Genomic DNA, 11,688 nt, shown 5'->3' on the forward strand with positions numbered 1-11,688 from the left:
TGCTATTTCTGGATTTTTACAGTTTCTCATATCAGAAGAAGGACCCAAGGAAAACTCCCAAAGATTCTAAGGACAGTCAGCAACTAGATGTCAATATCCACAGAGCCCACTGGTTCACTGCTTTCTCTCAGATCCAGGAGTTCGAGGGTCTCTCTTGGATCTGAGCTCCACTCTGTTTGTGCTCTGTGCTGTCTGACTTTATTGTGCATACCTGTATTTTGCTTGGTGATACTTCTTGGTAAGTCTTCTTACTCTGTTCAAAAGAGAAGAAAACGTGATTGCCTGTGGTTGGTAACAGCTATTGGAAGAAGGGCCCGTCATAGTTAAGATGGTTTAAGGATACTAAAGGCAATATGGGTTCCACCTGGTCAAAAATTCTGCCTTTCTCAAAAACTGCTTCCTATAGGTAGAATCACTGAGGACCAGGATATTGTGTCTTTTTGGAAAACGGGTAAACTTTTGGATCATTCAGAATTGCAGTGGCCACTTTGGGGAAAGTGACTTTGGGGAAAGTAAACTACCTGAAGGGGCACCCTTTAAAAGAGAAGACATTAAACCCCCTTGGAGACAATGGAATGCATTCTTTGATTGGTATAAATGTGTGCATGCTCAGCTGAGTCTGGCTCCTTGCGATCCTATGGACTGTAGCCTGCCAGGCTCCTCTGTCCATGGGATTCTCCAAGCAAGAATACTGGAGTGGGTTGACATGCCCTCCTCCAGGGGATCTTCCGGACCTGGGGATCAAACCCACCCACATCTCCTGCATCTCCTGTATTGCAGGCGGATTCTTTACTCCTGAGCCATCGGGAAAGCCAGTTGTCAATACATATGCTTTTAAAAGAAAAATGACTCCAAAAATAGCTTATCTAAAAGAAGACTGCCTTAGGTCTTGGACCCTATCTTTTTTTTTTTGGCCACACCACACAGGATGTGGCATCTTAGTTTCCTGACCACATAGGTGCTAATGCCTATGTGAGTGACCCCCAATAAAATACCTGGACACAAAGGTGAGCTTCCCTGTTTAGCAACACTTCACACATTGTCACACATCATTGCTGGGAGAATCAAGCATGTCCCTGTTCAACTCCACTGGAAGGGGACACCTGGAAGCTTGTTTCTCCTGGATTTCGCCCCTGAGCTTTTTCCCTTCGCTGATTTTGATCTGAATCTTTTCTCTGTAAAACATCACAACTGTGAGTATAAGTACCTTTCTGAGTCCTGGTGAGTCATCAAGTCTGAAGTTAATCCTGAGACCACTGATGGAGAGGGCCACAAAGATATCTCCTCATTCAACCAGATGGCTCCCCAAAAGTTTGTTCTTTAATTGCCTGTTCATTCTTCAGAAAATACTTGAGTCAGAAAAACAACAATAAAGGGTGGTTGGTTTTTCTGTAGCTTAAAAAAAAAAACCATCCTCACTTAAATCATCATGAAGTAGAAATAAATCCAGTATACAGTTATTGTTTAAATTGATCCACTTGCCTTTACCACTTGTGTTATTACACTGCTTACACTTTATTCTCTAAATATGTGTGTATATATACATATATGTATGTATATTGGCGACACCAAGGATTAACAATGCAATGTCAGCAAGCCTGTCTGGGATCCTAAACTTCTTTTTTTAAATCTTCTTTACAACATAATTTCTTTAGGAAAACAGATCCTGTAACAGAAAGGGAGAAAGGAATACAAAAGGTAAAGGAACACTTAGCTCCACGTACCTCCTTCCACTGCAATTTAATAACCTCTAGCCACTCAGCACCCATCATACAAGAACTCTCTCACTTTTGGAGGTGGACTTTGATGGTGAAGGACAGGGAAACCTGGCACACTGCGGTCCACGGGGTTGCAGAGAGTTGGACACAACTTAGCAACTGAACAAAATAAAAATAAGGCTGCTGATCACCACATCTTAGCCTGCCCAACATAAAGATGATCAGTGGGCAAGAAACAGAACTGTTTCTCCGCATCTTTCTTCTTCATGCCTCCAAAACATATTCCTTCCTCCCCAGATTGGGCTGGGCCTAGGTCAGTCATTTTTGTGTTTAAGTCAGATATTTGAGGGTTTCCCTGGTAGTTCTGCAGTAAAGAAACTGCCTGCCAATGCAGGAGACTCCGGTTCGATTCCTGGGTCAGGAAGATCCTCTGAAGAAGAAAATGGCAGCCCATTCCAATATTCTGGCCTGGGAAATCCAGTGGACAGAGGGACCTGGCCAGCTGCAGTCCATGGGGTCTCAAAAGAGTCAAACACAAGCCAAGGGATAGATGCAGGAACTAGGAGCTGAAAAAGGCAAAGAAACCTGTTCTCCCCTCAGAACCTCCTAAGGAACCAGCCCTGCTGACACTTTTGACATTAGCCCAGTGAAGCTGAGTTCAGACTTCCGACTCCCAGAACCTTAAGAGAACATATTTACAGTGTTGTAAGCAGCTAAGTTTATGGTAATTTGTTATAACAAGTGTAGAAGATGAACCATATTCATGGACTGAAAGGTTCTTCTCTGTGGAAAGAGCATAAAATTCTATTGGGGATGGGGAGATGAGAGCTCTTCTGCAAATACAAAGATTAACTTCATTCAAAAGCTATTGTACACACAGCCTTCCTTTCGGAGCCCTTATCTTAAATTAGAGGGAAAATATCACAGCAAGGAAAAAATAGCATTTGGTAAATTTTTTAAATTATAACTTATCTTAAAGATATTTGCCATGGCTAGAGACAGTCCTTGCAAGGCAGTTGGCCTTTAAATAGAGAAAATAATGATCCAAGTTTCAGATTCCTGCATTAGGGTTTATTACATGCAATGTCTGGGTTATATGAAACTCCTGGAAATCAGGGTTTATAATAGAATGGCTGACATACCCTTAACGTTAATAGTCTTTCCAAGTACTGCAATAGTGAGCATTACTTTTTAATGTCATAAAATGATGGTTAAAACACTACAGAATTTTCTCAAGACAGATAAGCAGGTGTTCAAGAGAGCAGAACTATTTAAACTTCGTTGATTTATGGTCTATCTTATATTGAAGGCCAAAAGTTTTATTGAATTCTCATAGTAGATACTCTGAACTTAATTTTCTAAAACAGTAGGGCTATTTCAGGACTCCCCATATATATTAACTTCTTCATTTTAACACTTGTGCTTCTGTATTTTTAAAGTTACTAGGCATAAGGAAATAGAAGCTGTAGCCAAAAGCGTCCATTTTTCTGTGTTCTCTCTTTATTGGTTGACTTTTGAAAGAACATTGTTTGTAATAAAACCCAATGCATAGCTACTAAATCATATAATCTAGGAACACAAGACCCCGACTAATCATTTAAGCTGCACGATATTTCTGTCATCCTTTAACACTGTGAATATGATATAACTTCTTATTTAGTGTGAAAGAATGTCAAGGCATTTATCATCACTCTTTCCCTCCCACTTGCTCTTTCAACTCACCCCTAACCCAGTATCTCCAATCTTTATGCTGCCTGCTGGAAAGTAAAGTGGCTATCAGAAAAACCCCAATAAACTGTCAAACATTTTATATGATTTGTTAACATTTTCTGCTGGTTTACATAAAAATCAATATTCTTATAACTGTAGGACCCAACCCTAATGATTTAGTGAAACTGATATTTACTGCAGAATCAAATAGAAATACCATTAGCTATTAAAACTAAGAAACATTAGAAAAAGCTAGAAGCAAAATAATTACAATTATTTAGATATGTGGATACCAAAGCATCTGAAATCCCAACTTATCTTTAGTACTGACTATAATAGTAATAAATCGCCCTTGAGAGGAATTCTTGGAGGGTGAGTCAGGCAGTGTATGAATGAACTCACGGCTTATAATACATTATTAACTCCTTGGCTTTCCTCTCTATGTTTCCAGGATTTGGCAACAAAATGAGTCAAACCTAGGAAACAAAACGGTGTTAGAGCATGTCAAGAAGAAAATGACAACACATTATCAAAAAATTAAAAACTTATCCAGTAACAGTTCAGGGAACCTTAGAACCGATCTGATTTGATTGACATATTTATGTAACTTCCACACATGTGAACAATTTTGTTACAATCAAAGAACATTAGCAAAGACATGTCCCTTTAAAAATAGATATGGGATGGGAAGATAAATTAGAAGTTTGGGATTAACATATACACACTACTTTACATAAAATGGATGTCCAACAAGGACCTACCATATAGCACAGGGAACTATACTCAATATTTTATGATAACCTAGAAAGGAAAATTTCTTTTTATTCACTTCAGTATTCTTGCCTTGAGAACCCCATGAACAGTATGAAAGGCAAAAAGATATGACACTGAGAGATGAACTCCCTAGGTTGGTAGGTGTCCAATATGCTACTAGAGAATATTGGAGAAATAGCTCCAGAAAGAATGAAGGACGAGCCCAGAGCAAAAGCAACACCCAGTTGTGGACGTGACTGGTGATGGAAGTGAAGTCTGATGCTGTAAAGAACAATACTGCATAGGAACCTGGAATCTTAGGTCCATAAATCAACATAAATTGGAAGTGGTCAAACAGGAGATGGCAAGAGTGAATACGGAAATTTTAGGAATCAGTGAACTAAAATGGACTGGACTAGGGGAATTTAATTCAGATAACCATTATATCTACTACTATGGGCAAAAACCCTTAGAAGAAATGGAGTAGCCCTCATAGTAAACAAAAGGATCCAAAATGCAGTACTTGGATCTCAAAAACGACAGAATGATCTTTGTTCACTTTCAAGGCAAACTATTCAATATCAGAGTAATAATCTAAGTCTATGCCCCAACCACAAATTTCGAAGAAGCTGAAGTAATTCTATGAAGACCTACAAGACCTTCCAGAACTAACACCAAAAATGATGTCCTTTACATCACAGGGGACAGGAATGCAAAAGTAGGAAGTCAAGAGATATCTGGAGTAACAGGCAGTTTGGCCTTGAAGTACAAAATGAAGCAGGGCAAAGGCAGAGCAAACACCCTCTTCCAACAACACAAGAGAAGACTCTACACATGGACATCACCAGGTGGTCAATACCGAAATCAGATTGATTATATTCTTTGCAGCTGCAGCTGAAGAAAAGCTCTATAGAGTCAGTAAAAACAAGACCAGGATCTGAGCTGGCTCAGATCATGAACTCCTTATTGCCAAATAAGGACTTAAATTGAAGAAAGCAGGGAAATCCACTAGACCATTCAGGTATGACCTATACATCAAACCCCCTACAATTATATAGTAGAAATGACAAATAGATTCAAGGGATTAGATCTGATAGACAGAGTGAAGAATTATGGATGGAGGTTTGTAACATTATACAGGAGGCAGTGATCAAAACCATCTCCAAGAAGAAGAAATGAAAAAAGGCAAAATGGTTCTCTGAGGAGGCCTTACAAATAGCTGAGAAAAGAAGAGAAGCGAAAGGCAAAGGAGAAAAGGAAAGATATACCCATCTGAATACAGAGTTCCAGAGAATAGCAAGGAGAGATAAGAAAGCATTCCTAAGTGACAAATGCAAAGAAATAGAGGAAAATAATAGAATGGGAAAGACTAGAGATCTCTTCAAGAAAATTAGAGATACCAAGGGAATATTTCATGCAAAGATGGGCACAATTAAGGACAGAAATAGTATGGACCTAACAGAAGCAGAAGATATTAAGAAGAGGTGGCAAGAATACACAGAAGAACTATACAAAAAAGATTTTAATAACCCAGAAAACCACAATGGTGTGACCACTCACCTAGAGCTAGACATCCTGGAATGTGAAATTAAGTGGGCTTTAGGAAGCATCACTATGAACAAAGCTAGTGGTGGTGAGGAATTCCAGCTGAGCTATATCAAATCCTAAAAAATGATGCTGTGAAAGTGCTGCACTCAATATGTCAGCAAATTTGGAAAACTCAGCAGGGGAAACAGGGTTGGAAAAGGTCAGTTTTCCTTTAAATCCTAAAGAAAGGCAATGCCAAAGAATGTTCAAACTACTGCACAATTGTACTCATTTCACACACTAGCAAAGTACTGCTCAAAATTCTCCAAGCCAGGCTTCAACAGAATGTGAACCGTGAACTTACACATGTTCAAGCTGGTTTTAGAAAAGGTAGAGGAACCAGAGATCAAATTGCCTACATCCTCTGGATCATCGAAAAAGCAGCGTTCCAGAAAAACATCTATTTCTCCTTTATTGAGTATGCCAAAGCCTTTGACTGTGTGGATCACAACAAACTGGAAAATTCTGAAAGAGACGGGAATAGCAGACCACCTGACCTGCCTCTTGAGAAATCTGTATGCAGGTCAAGAAGCATCAGTTAGAACCAGACATGCAACAATGGACTGGTTCCAAATCAGGAAAGGAGTACGTCAAGGCTGTATATTATCACCCTGTTTATTTAACTTACATGCAGAGCACATCATGAGACATGCTGGGCTGGATGAAGCACAGGCTGGAATCAAGATTGCCAGGAGAAGTATCAATAACCTCAGATATGCAGATGACACCTCCCTTTATGGCAGAAAACAAAGAAGAACTAAAGAGCATCTTCATGAAGGTGAAGAGGAGCGTGAAAAAGCTGCCTTAAAATTCAACATTCAAAAAACAAAGATCATGGCATCCAGTCCCATCACTTCATGGCAAATAGATGGGGAAACAATGGAAACAGTGACAGACTTTATTGTTTTGGGCTCCAAAATCACTGCAGATGGTGACTGCAGCCATGAAATTAAAAGACACTTGCTCCTTGTAAGAAAAGCTATGACCAACCAAGGCAGCAGATTAAAAAGCAGAGACATTGCTTTGCCAACAAAGGTCCATCTAGTCAAAGCTATGGTTTTTCCAGTAGCCAGGTATGGATTTGAGAGTTGGACCATAAAGAAAGCTGAGTGCTGAAAAATTGATGCTTTTGAACTGCGGTGTTGGAGAAGACTCTTGAGAGTCCCTTGGACTGCAAGGAGATCCAACCAGTCCATCCTAAAGGAAATCAATCCTGAATATTCATTGGAAGGACTGATGCTGAAGCTGAAACTCCAATACTTTGGCCACCTAATGGGAAGAACTGACTCACTGGAAAAAACCCTGATGCTGGAAAAGATTGAAGGAAGGAGGAGAAGGGGATGAAGACGGATAAGATGGCTGGATGGCATCACCAACTCAATGGACTTTAGTCTGAGCAGGCTCCAGGAGTTGGTGAAGGACAGGGAAGCCTGGAGTGCTGCAGTCCATGGGGTCACAACGAGTCTGACACGACAGAGCAACTAACTGAACTGAGAAAGGAAAAGAATCTTAAAAAGAATAGATACATGTATGTGTGTAACTGAATCATTTTGCTGTTCACCTGAAACTAAAACAACATTGTAAATCAACTATACTTCAATTACATTTTTTAATTAAAAAACTAAAAAGATGTCAATATAAAGTTGTTTTAAAAGGCTAGGTCTGATGCCAGAGTGTACTCTGATACTCTTTCAACAAAATCACTTTTATCATTTAGCCAAAATTTGTCTACTTCACTGAAACTTATCATGGTTCATTCAATTCCAAATGCCAAGGAATTGGATTGAGAGGGAAGCCTCCATTTTTTAAATAAATAAAAGACACACAAAAAGGTTTAAGTTTCTTTTTAGCCAAATCAGTAAAATATAGAGATTATTAACTTACACACAATATTATTTTCTTTATTTATAAGATTGTGTTTTCTGATTTTTTTAAAAACATCATTCAAACAGGAGTATGAGCAAACAGAACTTTTCTTCTATAAAAAGTGGCCGGTTGTTTGAACAAATTCCCCTGAACTTATTTTTCATTTTCTTTGCCAAGTGGAAGGTATGGAACAGTGAGATGACTGAAGATCAGAGAAGCTAGAATTCTAACCCTCCTCTGTGATTGGAAAACCCTGCAAGAAGGCCAGTACTTTGCCATATAACAAGAGTAACTGTGACCTGACTTGAGTTACAACAACTTTTCCGACCTCAACACCCCATTGCTTGACAGGTAATTTCTATATTCAGATTTCCTAAAATAATCCTAGAGCTTCCAAATTGTGTTTGGACACTTTTTGACAATGGTTTCCTAGTTTAGAGAACTTTCAACATGCCTGTCCTCTGAAATAAAATTTCTGACTTTGATCATATAGAGTCTCTTATTTCTTTAATGTGGAGTTATTAGGAACGGGAGAAAGGCAATGGTGTAAAGCAACTGATGACCAGATGGAAGACAATCCCCCACATCCCACAGGGACAACAGGAAGTTGACTCCTACAGGGGGTGCATGAAGGGGAAGGGGAGGCTACATCTTGCCATCTAGAACTAAGGTGCATTAAGTCAACAGGCATGTAAGTGATGTTAGGGGAGAAGAAGATCTCAACAAGAACCTACACTATGCCTTTCCCTGGAGTTGGAAGTATCAGCAGGGGTGGGGGGTGATGTCTGAAAACTGGGAATACAGGCATAAAGAAATCAATCTGAGAACTTAATGTGGCTTTGACTTCTTGTCAGCATATAAGCATGCTCACATCTATACCACCTTAACACAGAGATACATAATAAACACTCTATCTGGAGTTTAATCACCATATTGTTTCACTCCTTCACACCATAGTCCTATATATTAGAAGAGTTGTCTACAAATACTATGTCACTTCCTCACCTCACATCCTCTTTTTAATCCATACCAATCTGCTTCCACTAATTATCACTGATTTCAATAAGTTCACAAAATGACCATCTTTTAAATTCTACAGTTTGTGAATACTATTTAGTCATTGTCTATTTTCAAATAAAGACAGAGGCTGTAACAATTAATTTTGAAAATGAAAAACTTACTGATCAGTGTGTGCGTGCTCAGTGATGTCTGACTCTTTGCAACTCCATGGACTGTAGCTGGCCAGGCTCCTCTGTTCATGGGATTTTCCAGGCAAGAATACTGGAGAGGGTTGCCATTTCCTTCTCCAGAGGATCTTCCTGACCCAGGGACTGAACCCGCATCTTCTGTATTGGCGGGCCAGCTCTTTACCACTGACCCACCTGAGAATCCCTTCCAATTTAACAAGTAAACACGATTTCTTATTTCACTGTTATTAAAACTAACAAACACTTTTTCATCTGTATCTTACTTGCTCTTTTTGCTTTATTTGGTACTCATGATCCCTTTATCCTATTTCAGAACTCTCTCTTCAACTTCCTCTTATAACTTTGGCCTTTTCAATTTCATAAGCCCCACTTTCACTGTGCAGCTCATAAATAACAGTATCAGAGTAAGAGAAAGCAAAATGCATTCTGAATTCTACAAGAGGCTTGGTATGACTAGGTTACAGAAGGTGAGGTAGAACAACGTGAGAGATCAATCAGATGAATGACCAGGGGTCGGATCATAAAGGGTTTTGTAAGCCAGAGTAAGATGCTCAAGATTTACCTTCAGATCAATGGACAGTCATTGAAATGGATAATGATCAATTTGGAATGTTATAGTCAGAGTTTTCATCTTAGAAGTTCATTCTGGAGAAAGAACTTAGTATATAAAGAGATTGGAAGAAGGAAGACCATATAAAGTGATGCTGTGATCATTCAAATGTGTAATTATAGTGGTCAGGACGTACACATGTTCTATGGGTAAAGGAGATAAAAGAAGTGGAAAAGTTCAAGAGCTATTCTGGAAGCAGTACTGATAGAACTGGATAGTTGACTGAATGAGGAGCAAAGAGTTGATAATGGCCACCAGGTTTTTGGCTTGGAATACCAAGCGGATGGTCAGGCCATGCACTGAGATAACATATATGGGAGGAGGAAGAAAAGAAGGAGACTGAGAGAGGTGTGCTGATACATTTAAGGGTCCTCCACCCACATGAAAATGTCCAGTGTGTAACTGGACACTTGCATCTGAATTTCAGAGAAATTTGGACTGAAAGATAATTTTGGAAATCATGAGAGTATAAAAAAATACTTGGAGAGGTGAGTTTGACCATTGAGTTCCTCCTCTCCTGTATTTACCATCTTCACATCAAACTGTAAGAACATAACCATGGGCTGAACAAACAGTTGGACTGAGTGCTCAAATGCCTGGTGAGGAATGAATTACAGAGACTCATCTGTAGCTTCAGACACTCAATCTAGGCTTTTTGATGTCTTCTACATAAATCTGTAAACATTAAAAGAGAGAAGGGGCCAGGAAGAACAAACAGAACAGGTGACCTCAGAAGAAACAAAGACAATCCACAAAAGAGAACTGTTTGAAAGAGAATTGTTTACAGAGCTGTACAGATTGTGCAACTGTACAGAGAATTGTTTAAAAACTCTCATGATAACAGTAGGGATGTGAGGGAATATTACATCCATAACAAATAAAAGTAGAAGCTTCTGTGATAGGAACTATCAGAAATCAAGAAAATGTTCCTCAAAATTAAAAATATTAGTATCAAAATTAAAATTTTGATAGGAATTTTGGAAGAAAAATTTGAGTAAATTTCCCAAGAGGTAGAATAAAAAGGCACAAATAGAGTATATGATAAAAAGCATTTATGAGACACAAGATCAATTCACAAGGTCCGACATCCAGTTAGTTCACTCAAACTGCATTCAGATGCTTGATCAAAGCAGTTACTTTATTTCTTATAGATAGGCAATTTCATGAACCGCATGCGTTCCCCGCCTGGTCAGTCACAGAAACCTATATTTTAGTCCAAACCAGTAAATTCAACCCAATGCAATAATTTTAAAGCTTTTTTAGGAAGACATCACCCTTTTGATTTCCATGCATTTCCTCTGCTCCTCTAAGATGACAAGTAGTTAGGGGAAAGAAAATTGTGTCATCTGTACTTTAAGGCAACATGACTGAAGCCAAAATAGAGTCCTTAGATCTGCCAGCATTCTCCTCTTGTTCATCTCAACTACTGAGTACTAGCCAGCCCTGCTGATGCTCCCTGGCTAGTGTGCCATCAACCTGGTTCTGAAAAGGCAATGAGGAACTCTCTGAGCATCTTCTTTGTGCCCCACCTGGATCTCAGCCATCATAGCTTCTGAACACTGTGGCTTCTGCTGCCAGGGCACCTCACCCCTTGCCACAAAAGGCCAGAGACCACTGACTATCAGCTTAACCAGCTTGTTTCTTTTTTGGGAAGTCAGGAGTGCTCAGAAAATACACTGACTCCTTCCACCTAGCTAGATTGGGCCACTGAATTTACCTTCATGTCGCCAACCCCCAGATTGGTTTATGAGGCTTGCGGAATACCTTCCTCTACTGCCCCAACCAAGGAACAAACATTCCTCTCAATCAATTGCGCACAATGTCTGCACTGCAGTGAAAAGCCCAGGGAGTATAGATCTGGTCACATTTCCCCCTTCAGTCTCCTGTATTCAGCAACCACTCCATAGGAACAAGAGGAGCAGGTCTAGAACATGTACTCTCTCTACTCTGGTCCTCCTTTGCCCTACTTAAGGTATATTATTTTCTATGGTCTTATCCACCAAGTCTGCCCCTTTCGATGTGTTAGAGGGGTAGGTAAAGGAATTTGGGGAGCTTCTGTCTCTCTCAGATATTGCAAGACTTCAAGTCTATCACTATGCTTTGACCTCAAGTATCTCTAGTAAGTTTCAAAAGCTGAGTATAGACTCTTTGCAACGCTACTGTAAAAATTCTAACCCTATTCCTTAAGGCAAAGTGATGCTTCAAGTTAACCATAGAAAAGTCCATGTAGAAAGAA

Source organism: Giraffa tippelskirchi, chromosome 6, assembly GCF_054371585.1.
Source record: "Giraffa tippelskirchi isolate mGirTip1 chromosome 6, T2T-mGirTip1v1.2.pri, whole genome shotgun sequence".
NCBI lineage: Eukaryota > Metazoa > Chordata > Mammalia > Artiodactyla > Giraffidae > Giraffa > Giraffa tippelskirchi.